The following is a 13504-nucleotide window of genomic DNA, read 5'->3' as shown; positions in this document are numbered from 1 at the left end:
GGAAGGTCACTGGGAAGTATTTGGTTGATTTTCCTTTCCCTTCCTCCAGCACTTCCTCCAAAGTTTTTTGTTCTCATGATTGTTTGTGTGTTTGTTTTTGGATCATTAATTCCTGCAGTTGGCCCTTGGGTGATTTTATAGGTTTGGTTAAGTGGTCAGAGAGTAGTCTGAGCATTTTTGGGACTGGGGACATTTGGGAATCTTTTCCAGGTGCAATCCGAGGGGAGATCGAGAAGTTCCAAAATGGCATCACACAGGTGGCTCGATGGTGCTGTGGGTTTGTTGTGATCAACCTCCAAGCCTCTTGGCAAGTGTCTGATCAGCATAAGTTTACAAGGCCACATTGTCACATTTTTGCTTGGACTCTGCTTTTCCAGGCAATGTCAATGACTAGACAAATATTTTTGTGATATCATCGGAGATCCAGAAGTGACTGCATCTAGGTAAAGGGAATGATTGAAAATCCTCCGTGAAGATGTGTGATCAGTTCCTGGGCTGGGAGTCATTCTGGTGTCTCACCTCTGAAATCAAATGGAAGCGGGGAGGAGTCAAAATGGCGGAGAAGTAGCAGGCTGAGGCTACATCAGGTAGCAGGAGATCAGCTAGATAGCTTATCTAAACATTGCAAACACCTGCAAATCCAACTGGAGATCGAAGAGAAGAAGAACAGCAATTCTAGAAACAGAAAATCAACCACTTTCTGAAAGCTTATCTAATATATATATATTTTTTCTTTTTTATATTTTTTATTTGCTTTCTTTTTTTAATTGTTTCTTTTTTTTTTTTCTGAACCTCTTTTTATCCCCTTTCTCCCCTCCCCCCCCACGATTTGGGGTCTCTTCTGATTGGTTAAAGCGTATTTTCCTGGGGTCTTTGCCACCCTTTTAGTATTTTACTTGCTCCTTCATATACTCTTATCTGGACAAAATGACAAGGCGGAAAAATTCACCACAAAAAAAAAAGAACAAGAGGCAGTACCGAAGGCTGGGACCTAATCAATACAGACATTGGTAATATGTCAGATCTAGAGTTCAGAATGATGATTCTCAAGGTTCTAGCTGGGCTCGAAAAAGGCATGGAAGATATTAGAGAAACCCTCTCAGGAGATATAAAAGCCCTTTCTGGAGAAATAAAAGAACTAAAATCTAACCAAGTTGAAATAAAAAAAAGCTATTAATGAGGTGCAATAAAAAATGAAGTCTCTCACTGCTAGGATAAATGAGGCAGAAGAAAGAATTAGTGATATAGAAGACCAAATCACAGAGAATAAAGAAGCTGAGCAAAAGAGGGACAAACAGCTACTGGACCACGAGGGGAGAATTCGAGAGATAAGTGACACTATAAGACAACACAACATTAGAATAATTGGGATTCCAGAAGAAGAAGAAAGAGAGAGGGGAGCAGAAGGTATATTGGAGAGAATTATTGGAGAGAATTTCCCCAATATGGCAAAGGGAACAAGCATCAAAATCCAGGAGGTTCAGAAAACCCCCCTCAAAATCACTAAGAATAGGTCCACACCCTGTCACCTAATAGTAAAACTTACAAGTCTTAGTAACAAAGAGAAAATCCTGAAAGCAGCCCAGGAAAAGAAGTCTGTAACATACAATGGTAAAAATATTAGATTGGCAGCAGACTTATCCACGGAGACCTGGCAGGCCAGAAAGAGCTGGCATGATATATTCAGAGCACTAAACGAGAAAAACATGCAGCTAAGAATACTATAACCAGCTAGGCTATCATTGAAAATAGAAGGAGAGATAAAAAGTTTCCAGGACAAACAAAAACTGAAAGAATTTGCAAACACCAAACCAGCCCTACAGGAAATATTGAAAGGGGTCCTCTAAGCAAAGAGAGAGCCTAAAAGTAGTAGATCAGAAAGGAACAGAGACAATATACAGTAACAGTCACCTTACAGGCAATATAATGGCACTAAATTCATATCTCTCAATAGTTACCCTGAATGTTAATGGGCTAAATGCCCCAATCAAAAGACAGAGGGTATCAGAATGGATAAAAAAACAAAACCCATCTATATGTTGCTTACAAGAAACTCATTTCAGACCCGAAGACACCTCCAGATTTAAAGTGAGGGGGTGAAAAACAATTTACCATGCTAATGGACATCAGAAGAATGCAGGGGTGGCAATCCTTATATCAGATCAATTAGATTTTAAGCCAAAGACTATAATAAGAGATGAGGAAGGACACTATATCATACTCAAAGGAACTGTCCAACAAGAAGATCTAACAATTTTAAATATCTATGCCCCTAACGTGGGAGTAGCCAACTATATAAACCAATTAATAACAATATCAAAGAAACACATCGACAATAATACAATAATAGTAGGGGACTTTAACACTCCCCTCACTGAAATGGACAGATCATTCAAGCAAAAAATCAACAAGGAAATAAAGGCCTTAAATGACACACTGGAGCAGATGGACATCACAGATATATTCAGAACATTTCATCCCAAAGCAACAGAATACACATTCTTCTCTGGTGCACATGGAACATTCTCCAGAATAGATCACATCCTCGGTCCTAAATCAGGTCTCAACCAGTATCAAAAGATTGGGATCATTCCCTGCATATTTTCAGACCACAATGCTCTGAAGCTAGAACTCAATCACAAGAGGAAGTTTGGAAAGAACCTAAATACATGGAGACTAAACAGCATCCTTCTAAAGAATGAATGGGTCAACCAGGAAATTAAAGAAGAATTGAAAAAAATTCATGGAAACAAATGATAATGAAAACACAACGGTTCAAAATCTGTGGGACACAGCAAAGGCAATCATGAGAGGAAAATATATAGCGGTACAAGCATTTCTCAAGAAACAAGAAAGGTACACAACCTAACCCTACACCTAAAGGAGCTGGAGAAAGAACAAGAAAGAAACCCTAAACCCAGCAGGAGAAGAGAAATCATAAAGATCAGAGCAGAAATCAATGAAATAGAAACCAAAAAAACAAACAAACAAACAAAAAAAACCAATAGAACAAATCAACGAAACTAGGAGCTGGTTCTTTGAAAGAATTAATAAGATTGATAAACCCCTGGCCAGACTTATCAAAAAGAAAAGAGAAAGGACCCAAATAAATAAAATCATGAATGAAAGAGGAGAGATCACAACTAACACCAAAGAAATACAAACAATTATAAGAACATACTATGAGCAACTCTATGCAAACAAATTTGACAATCTGGAAGAAATGGATGCATTCCTAGAGACATATAAACTACCACAACTGAACCAGGAAGAAATAGAAAACCTGAACAGACCCATAACCAGTAATGAGATTGAAACAGTCATCAAAACTCTCCAAACAAACAAAAGCCCAGGGCCAGACGGCTTCCCAGGGGAATTCTACCAAACGTTTAAAGAAGAACTAATTCCTATTCTCCTGAAACTGTTCCAAAAAATAGAAATGGAAGGAAAACTTCCAAACTCATGTTATGAGGCCAGCATCACCTTGATCCCAAAACCAGACAAGGATCCCATCAAATGGAACCATCTTATTTGCTCATGTGAGCTCATATTGCCAATCTAGTCACATCTTAGTCCTGAGAGTATGCATTTAGATGAGGAGATATGGAAAGCATGATGATTAAGGGAAAGAATGTAGTAGCAGCTCCTCACTAAGGCCAGTGGGGAAAAAGGTGTTTCTCTCCCTGTGGAATGTTGGTGCACAAAGGCACCAACATTTGTGATTAATAATAATTAAGTAATAATAATTAACAATAATCACCAACATTTGTGATTAATAAGATTTTGTAGCTGGAGAGTTCTGGGTCAAATTTTCTTACAAAGGGTATGACAATGGATAATTTTCAGTCTCCCCATTTATTAGTCCCCGTCTTCTTACGTCTAAAACAGAGATAATACTAGTACTTCTGCATAATGGTGTAGATGACTTCGGTTGTGAAAAACAGATAACTCAAGCTAGATTAAGGGGAATGAATTGGCTTGTGTATCTGTGGACTTGAAGTAGGTGTAGCTTTGCATGTTTGATGCAGACACTCACAGTGTCATCAGGCCTCTAGTTTCATTTCTTTACAGTTCTCTTGGTATGTCTTCCCTCTTTTATCAGCTATGCACTCTGGCCGTCTTGCCTTAGGAAGCAACAATCGTTGTGGCAATTCTAGACCTTACAACCCACTATCTAAAAGTGGGGGGTTTCTCTTCTGGTAGTTCCCATGGAAGAAAGAAGAACCTTCTTTCCAAAAAGTACTCTGCAAATGTCATCTTATGCCTCAAATGCTTGAATTAGCTTGTGTAGACAGGCAGAACATCACTGGGCCAAAGGGGTGGGATGACAGACCCAAGAGTCACTTCTAAGAGGTAAGGCTAAAGTCAAACCACTTTCAACCACCACATGAAAGGTATAGGAGAGGCAGTTTCCTCCAAGGAAAATATGCATGTTGTTGCAGAAAGGGAGAAAATGATGCTTCGTGACCAATGGGGTGGTTCTAAATGTCTTAGCAGAGGGACAACCCTAGGAAGGACTAGATAAAAAGAAGTGATGATTATTATGTTGGTGTCATCTGGACTCACTGTTTGCCTCGAAGGGCCACCTCACCTTTCCTTCTTTCATCTGAAACTCCAGCTTCTCTTACGTAGCAAGTCTGCAGAACGGGATTTTTGCCTTAGCTCTGAGTCTGATTTGCTGCGTGGACTCTGCCAGACTTTCTGTCAGGCAGACATGAAGTTCAGATGAAATGTATCCCTAGGCAACTTTGCAGAAATAAAGTGGACTTTTTCTTCCTTTGGTCCCCCCCAGGAACATTAATGTAAAGTTCCAGCCAGGATTCGGGGACCCTGTATGCCAGGTTCGTGTTTTAATTTAAAGACCAAAGGCTTCGACGTCAGGCGGATCTGGATATGAACCTTAGCTCGGGTAGTGCTGTGATTGTGGGCGACTTCATTCTTTGAGCTCCAAGCTTCTTTATTATACAAGGGATGAGGCACTAAATAATATCTGATTTTCAAGCTTGACTTCCACGAATGTGGTGGAGTTGGAATGAAGTTCAAAAGTTACACAGCGGTCGAACGCTAGTGCGGTGACTTGTATTTAGAAATATGTGTTGATAACGTCTTAATCACTTGTCTGATGACTACATACACTTCCCCCTCAGGAGTACTCATCAGACATTGACTTGAGAGCTTGGAAAATTACGTTATGAGGACATGTGCGATTATATCATAATGTGAAACAAGAAGGCACATTTCTCTCTCCCGTATCAGGCTGATACTCATATAGAGTTGCTATGAAGAACAAGTAAATAGGGGCACCTGGGTGGCTCAGCTGGTTAAGTATCTGACTCTTGATTTCGGCTCTGGTCACGATCTCAGGGTTATGGGATTGAGCCTTGTGTTGGGGGCTCTGTGCTGAGCATAGAGCCTGCTTGGGATTGTCTCTCTCCTTTTCCCTCTGCCTTCCCTCATGTGCTCTCTCTTTGTCCTTTTCTAAAAAAAAAAGAACAAGCAAATACTCAACTAATGTTGGTTATAGCCATTCCTTCTTTTCTATTTCTTTCCTTTTTTAATCCCCTGGTCCTGCATAAGCTCTTGGCTCACTGATGCTACCTAGTGGCAGTTGTAGGTAGAGGAGTTTCACCCTTATCCACGGTTTTGCTTCTGTGGTTTCAGTCACTGGGTCAACCACAGTCCAAAAGCAGATGACCCACCTTCTGGCATCATGAGAAGGTCAACAGTAGCCTATTGCTACATCAGAATGTCTGTGTCATTCACCTGACTTCATCTCCTCTTGTACACATTTGAACATCTCACATCATCATCATGAGAAGGGTGAGTAACAGTATGAGATATTTTGGGAGACCACATTCAAATAAGTTTTATTATAGTTTATTGTAACAATTTTTCTATTTTATTTCATGAATTTGTTATTATTTATGCATTTATTTATTTTAAAGGTTTTATTTATTTATTTGAGAGAAAGTGAGAGCACATGCTAGGGGATGGGAGTGGTGAGAAGAGGGAGAAGCAGACTCCCCACCCATCAGGGAGCCCAGCTCAGAACTCAGTCCCAGGACGTAGGACACTCAATTGACTGAGCCCCTCAGACACCCCTATTATTATTATTATTAGTAGTAGTAGTAGTATTTTAGAGAGAGAATGTGTGCAAGTGCGAGCTGGTGGGGGTTGGAGGAGAAGAGGGAGGAAGGGAGGGAGAGAGAAAAATCCTTAAGCAGGGGGCTCAGTCTCACAACCCTGGGATCGTGACTTGAGCTGAAACAAGGGTCAGTCGTTTAACTGACTGAGCCACTTGAGCACCCTGTGTTTTTTCTATTTTATTATTAGTTATTGTTAATCTCATAGTGTGTGCCTAGTTTATAAGTTAAACTTTATCATAGATATGTATGTATAAGAAAAAAAACACCATATATATAGTGTTTGGTACCATTTTTGGTTTCAGGCATCCACTGGGGGTTTTGAAATATATCCCCGCAGAAAAGGAGGGATTACTGTATTCTTTAAGCTTGATAGCAGCATTAATTAAAAAAAACAACAACAACACAACACTTTGTTGAGGGGCCCCTGGGTGGCTTAGTCGGTTAAGTGTCTGCCTTTGGCTCAGGTGATGAAGTCAGGGTCCTGGGATCGGACTCCACAACTGGGCTCTCTGCTCAGTGGGAAGTCAACTTTTCCCTTTCCCTCTGCTTCTCTCCTTGCTTGTGCTCTCTCTCTCTATCAAATAAATAAATGCAATCTTTTAAAAAATTAAATTTTTTAAAAAAATTAAATTTAATTAAAAAAAAGAATCTTAAAAAAACACTTTGTTGAGGTACAATTGACATATAAAATGCTGTACTTTTTAAATATATATAGTCTGATGAGTTTGAAAATAAGTATATACCCAAGAGATCATCACCAATATCAATGCCATAAACATATCCATCACTTCTAACTTCTTATTTTTTTTAATTTTTTTTGTGATAACAATATTTCACATAAAAGCTGCTCTCTTAGCAAACTGTCAAGTATTTAATGCAGGATTGTTAGCCATTGGCACATGCTGTTCAGTAGATCTCTAGGACTTAGTCATCTTGTATAACTGAAACTTTATACTTTAATACTTCCCGATTTCCCTGTCCTCCTAGCACCTGGCAACCACCATTTATTCTCTGCTTTGACTGTTTTAGATTTCTCATATAAGTAGGATTTCTCATGTACTGGTAGTCCTGCGTCTGGCTCACTTCACTTAGCATAAAGTCCTCCAGGTTCACTCATATTTTTACAAATGGCAGGATTTCTTTCTTTTAATGCTGAATAATATTCCGTTGCATGTAAATGTTATCTTTTCTTTATCCATTCACCTGTCAATGAACATTGGGGTACACATGGCCCTTCTGCTCACTACGTCTGTATCTTTGTGGTAAATACCCAGTCGTGCAATTGTAGGGTCATAGGGAAGCTCTATTTTTAATTTCTTAAGGAATCTCCACACTGTTTTCCAAAGTAGCTGCACCAGCTTGCATTCCCACCACAGTGTAAGAGGGTTCCCCTTTCTCCACATCTTTTCCAACACTTGTGGTTTACTGTCTTGTTAATTTTGGCCATTCTGACTGGTGTAAGGTAGTATTTCAATGTGGTTTTGACTTTTTAAAAAAAGATTTTATCTATTTATTTTACACAGAGAGAGAGAGAGAGAGAGATCACAAGTAGGCAGAGAGGCAGGCAGAGAGAGGGGGAAGCAGGCTCCCTGCTGAGCAGAGAGCCCGATGCAGGGCTCGATCCCGGGATCCTGAGACCATGACCTAAGCCAAAGACAGAGGCTTAACCCACTGCACCACCAGGCATCCCTCAGTGTGGTTTTGATTTGAATCTCTCTGATGCTAATGATGATGAACATTTTTTCTTGTGACTTGTTTTTTCTTTTTCTTTTTTTGTATTTGTATGTCTTCTTTGGAGAAGTGTCCGATCATGTCTTCTGCCCATCTTTTGTCAATGAACATTTATGTTGGTTCCCTGTCTTGACTATTGTAAATAATGATGCGGTGAACATGGGAATGCAGACATCTCTTTGAGATAATGATTTTGATTCCTTTCAGTATATACACAGAAGTTGGATACTTAGGAATACGATTAACCACGGAGGGGAAAGACTGGTACACTTAGAACTATAAAACAATGAAAAAAATTTAAAACGATACAAGTGAATGGAAAGCTATCCCATGTTTGCAGGTTGGAAGGATTCTTGTTTAAATATTTGCTCACATACCCAGAGTGATATATAGGTTCAGTGCAATTCCCATCAAAATCTGGATAACTTTTTTTTTTTTTACAGAAATTTGAAAAAAAAAAAATCCTAAAATTCATATAGAATTCCAAAAGACTCCAGATAGACAAAGTGATTTTGAGCAAGAACAAAGATGGAGGCATCACACTTCCTGATTTCAGAATATGTTCCAAAGCTAAAGTAGTGACAAGGGTGTGGCAGCCGGCATCAGTGTCTGAACCCTGGAGCCTGAGTCCCAAAAGTTGAGATTCAGCAGGAGCGAGGCTCAGTGCTGAGGGGGCAGAGGAAATCCACACTGCCTCTGTGTTACTTCTCTAGGGTCTTGGAAGTTTAGTGGGCAAAACCAGGTTCCAGGGACTAGAATTTTGCAACAAATTAGTAATTTTTACCTTAGCAAGCTAAGAAGAGCGGACAAGATGAGTCTGAAGAGGGAGGGGAGCATGAGATGGGAAGTTGGTGGGGAGGTCACTGAGCTGGCGGATGAGATTGACAGGGGAGATGGTCTCGGAGCTCCCGAACAGCAAGGACCAGTATTAGTCAGGTTCGTGGACGCAACCCGAGGTCCAAAGAAATACCTCAGTGCCCTGCATGAATGGAGAAATTTGGTGACCTAGGAGCCTCCCGAGACACTGGAAATGTGAGCCTCAGCATCCGCCCGAGCTGTCCGCGCGGCCCGAGCTGGTAGAGGTGTGAGACCTACCTATTCCTGTGTTGCTCTGAGGAGTTTGGGCGAGATTTGTGTGGCCTGTTAGCATCTGAAAAGAGTGGGATTGGTGCCTTATACCTGAGTTTAGTGGGATTTTTGGAGGGTTGCACTGCTAGGCAGGTTACCTAGCAGGAATATTTACCCAGGTGATTAGCAAAATGTAAAAAACCTCAGCTGGATTCCATTTTGGGCTTTCTGGTTCCAAGTTCCGTGCATTTGCCATAAGGGAGAGAAAGTGCATCCAGCCACGGTCCTTGCTGGGTGAGGACAGGAGGAGTCTGCCCCAGGCCTCTCCAGATGTATAGGGTATCCTATATAGTATTATATATTATATAGTATTATATATACCATAGGGTATCCTATGTCTCTGCAAGCACTGCCCTTTTGGATCCTATAAATTTTTTTTAGCAATCCAACCCTGTTTAATTGCCACTGTTAGTGAAGAAGTAATATTTTTCTATTGTATGAAAAGCCTGGGATCTGGTACTAGTTATTAGCTTTGTAACCGTGGGTAAGTTCTCTAATTTCTCTATCTTGGGGTTTTAAGGCTCTGAAATCAAGAAAGTAATATTATCTATGTACTATACATATGTGTGGAAGATCAAGATGAACTGTAAGGCGTACTATAATGACTTAGTATCTCAACTATAAAGTACTCTTTGTGGTAGCCTCAGTAGTAATATGGGGAAATGACTACAGAATAATTAGTCAGGGTATAGAAACACCTGGAATTGAGGAGCAGGGTCAAGAGAAGTCACCTTTTGAGAAAGAAAATGATAATTGGTGTGCCTTGCTTAGGCCTTTGCAAAAGTAGCCCACGTGAAGGAATAATTTCCGTGTCGCCAGTGTGAATTTAAGAAGTATCCAAGTGCAAATAGGAAAAAGTTGAATGTAACTGATTTTTACTAGTTAAAATGTGCCTTTTAGAGACAAAAAGACTTTTTGGATTTTAAACATTTTTTCCTCTTTTGCTGTCCCAGTTCCAGGCTGCAGATATCGGTTATGGGTATCAGGTGTTAGAACTTGACAGGGCCTTACCAGACATTTCGTCCACCCCATTCCTTGACTGTAAGGCTGTTTTAAAGATGACAAAACCGAGATGCAAACAGGTGCTGTGACTTCTCCGAGATCGGTTGCAAGTTATTAAGAGTTAGGAATAGATTCTGACTCCCCAGCCCACGTTCTTTCAGATATTTGGGTTTCTTGGCCCTATTCAGGCCCTTTGGAAGTTCAGGAGTGAAGAATAGGGAAGTCCTTTCCCAGTAAGAACCTGATAGCCTAGTGGAGGAAACAGGAAAATAAACAATTGTACTAAACGAATGTGATGAGAGATATAATAAATGTATCGGCAACACACACTCTTTGGGAAAATGTTTGAAGAGATAGTTTATTCTTCCTGAAGGGAGCTGAGAAAGACTTTATAGAAAACCTTCTCATGTATACAATGATGATCATTTTCAGAACTCTGAAATAACAGGGAAAGCTCCCAGGAGTCTTACTAGTATGGTGGCCCAAAGCCCATTGGATGACAGATGTAAAGACAGCTTGGTTCTTGGGACATTGACATGGAAATCCCCAGAAACAGAACTGAGACAAAGACTATCTCTGTAGGGTAGTGGAAAATTCCCCAGGATGGTAAGTATATCACCCTCAGGTTGTGTAGAGAGAAGACAGGGGTTTTGTCTTATGACACTTGTTCTCTTGATAAGTACTGCCTTTCAGGATGGCTCTAGGGGGTCACTTGAATCTCTTCTGGCCTCAAACCCAGGAACTTCAAATTCTTCCATATACTAGGCTGTATCAGATAGGGACTGAAAAGAAGAAATGCCATGGGAAGGAGAGTAACATTTATTGTGGCCAAGCATTGTGTTACATACTTTGTATATGTTATCTTACTTATTACTCACAGGAAAGCTCGAGGTAAAGTTAAATCCAGTTTTACTGGAATTCCTGTCTTCCTTAAATTCCTTATCATTTATTCATTTTATGTTTTTTGTGGGCTTTCAGGCAAGTCATTTCAGGAAGGAGCTTCTCTAATTCCTCTTCCTGAGCTAGAACTTTGTTAGGAACATTTAGAAAACTCCTTAGCCAGAACCTTTATTTAAGAAATTGGAAATGACCTATATGTCTATCAATATCTATCAATAGAGAAATGACAGTAAATTGTGAAATGCCAGGCACGGTCAAAAATAAATACTGATCTGGAAACCTAACTATGGTATGTTTTTAGCAATTTCAGTCTAATATGCACAGCATGATCTCATTAAAATCCTATAAATGCATCTGTCTCTAAAGTTATATAACAAACTGTAAACTATAGTTTCTTTGGGGGATGAACTTGGGACAAACATATGGGGCAGGCTAAAGGGGTGTCAGGAATGGGAGAGAGGTCATTTAATTATGTAATTTTTTTGTGACGAAATTATTAGCAGCTTTTACTTTCTTATTGTGTACTTTTCAGTTAAAAAAAAAAAGCGCTGAATTCCCCCCTTCACCTCCATTTGTTCCATGGGTTTCATATCAAAATCCTATATACCCTCTATGAAATAGCAGAGACTTGGCGGAAATGATTTTTTTTTTTTTTTAAGCTCTCTCTTTATTGGAGCCATCCTGTCAAAGGCTCTGGCATGACTTGTCCCCTGACAAACTGAGACACAGTTCTGTCTCCTCAGAGATCTTTCTGCCCTTGGACCAGGTTCAGACAGATGGACACATTTTATCCTTGGGTAATTTCCTTCTCATGTATTTGAAGTTACCCAATGGATTCTGTAGATGTATTCAGACAAAAATGATTTTCAGGATGAATGCAATTAAGGCTATTAATGTAGGACCTCAGTGTGTAGGAATTATTATCCCCTTCATATGAATGAGGCAGCTCAGAGAAATTGGAGAGGGCACTAAAATTAAAGAGGGCATAAAATAAATTTTTGACATATGAGTTTAATTACTTGCTAGGCTAAGTGGATGAAACAAGAGTTAAAGTCGAATAATATGGGTCACACAAAACCTAACTTTTGATCATATTAGTGTTTATTTAAGTTCTAGGTGATTTGCCTGATTTATATTTATGACCATGAATAGGGGCCATTGTTAGATGTTGTTGCTGATTTGACTTTAAAATAAAAAATTAATGGGGCACCTGGGTGGCTCAGTGGGTTAAGCCTCTGCCTTCAGCTCGGGTCATGGTCTCAGGGTCCAGGGATCAGGCCCCACATTGGGCTCTCTGCTTGGTGGGGAGCCTGCTTCCCCCTCTCTCTCTGCCTGCCTCTCTAACTACTTGTGATCTCTCTCTCTCTCTCTCTGTCAAATAAATAAAATCTTTATAAAAAATAAATAAAATAAAATAAAAAATTAAGACTAATAATCTTTTAAGGGCCTTGGTCAATTTAATTGAAGCTATGCTGAGATTTCATTGTGAATTGTTAAAATTTGGAAATTACTTCTCTGTCTTGGTTTCTAAATTCTGGCTACATAAGCATGTAAGTTGCGTAAGTACAACAAACCAGACCTTATCTTCTCTGGGCTTCAGGTTTCTGATCTGTAAACTGAACCAGATATTCATCAATTTCTTTTTTTCACTCAGTATGCTATCTTTATTTGCTCAGCAGTGTCTTTTGCAGAACAAATGTTCTTAGTTTTGATACAGTCAATTGTATTCATTTTTTTTCTGTCATGCTTTTGGTGTCATATCTAATAACTCTTTGCCTAACACAAGGTCACAAAAATTTTTTCCTAAATTTCTTCTAGAAGTTTTATGGTTTTATGTTATACTTTTAAGGCTTTGATCTGTTTTGAGTTAATCTTTTTTTTTTTTAAGGTATAAGACAAGGTTCATTTATAAGAAATGGTCAGTTGTTTTCCAAAATGGCTATACCACATTGCTTTTTGACCAGAAATATGTGAGAGTTCCAGTACTTGGTATTGTCAATTACTCTTTTTAAAATTTTAGGATTTTATCAGGTGGGGAGTGGTATTTCATTTTCCTAATGACTTGTGATACGGAGCATCTTTTTATGTACTTTTTTGCTATCCTTAGAAATTCTTTGGTAAAGTTTCATGAGATATTTACAAAAATTGATGGTGGGGGGACTTTGGCCTCCAGGTGACAGTTTGCTGACCCCTAATCTACTTTATGAATGCTCCATGTGCATTTGAAAAAAAAGTGTGTGTATTCTCCTATTGTTGGGTAGAAACGTCTTTGCATTCCTGCAATAAAACCCCCTTGGTATATTATCTTCTTCTTCTTCTTCTTATTATTATTATTAGCATTTTTCCTCTCTGTCTTTCAGACCAAGTAATTTTATTGATCTCTACTGGTTTGCTAACTCTTTCCTCTATCATTTCTCTTGAGTCTGTCCAGTTGAGTTTTGTATTTCAGTTATTTTTCAATTCTAAAATTTCCTCTCTTTTTTGGTAATTTCTATTTTTCTGCTGAGAGTTTCTATCTTTCATTCATTTTGAGATGTTTGCTTCTAGAAGTCTGGTAATATAACTGTTCTGAAGTTTTTGTGTGATTTAGTTTCTGG

The sequence above is a fragment of the Lontra canadensis genome, unplaced genomic scaffold (assembly GCF_010015895.1).
Source record: "Lontra canadensis isolate GAN:19392208 unplaced genomic scaffold, GSC_riverotter_1.0 scaffold24, whole genome shotgun sequence".
NCBI classification, from domain to species: Eukaryota; Metazoa; Chordata; class Mammalia; order Carnivora; family Mustelidae; genus Lontra; species Lontra canadensis.
The sequence above is the reverse complement of the archived record's forward strand: the minus strand, read 5'-3'. Positions refer to the sequence as shown.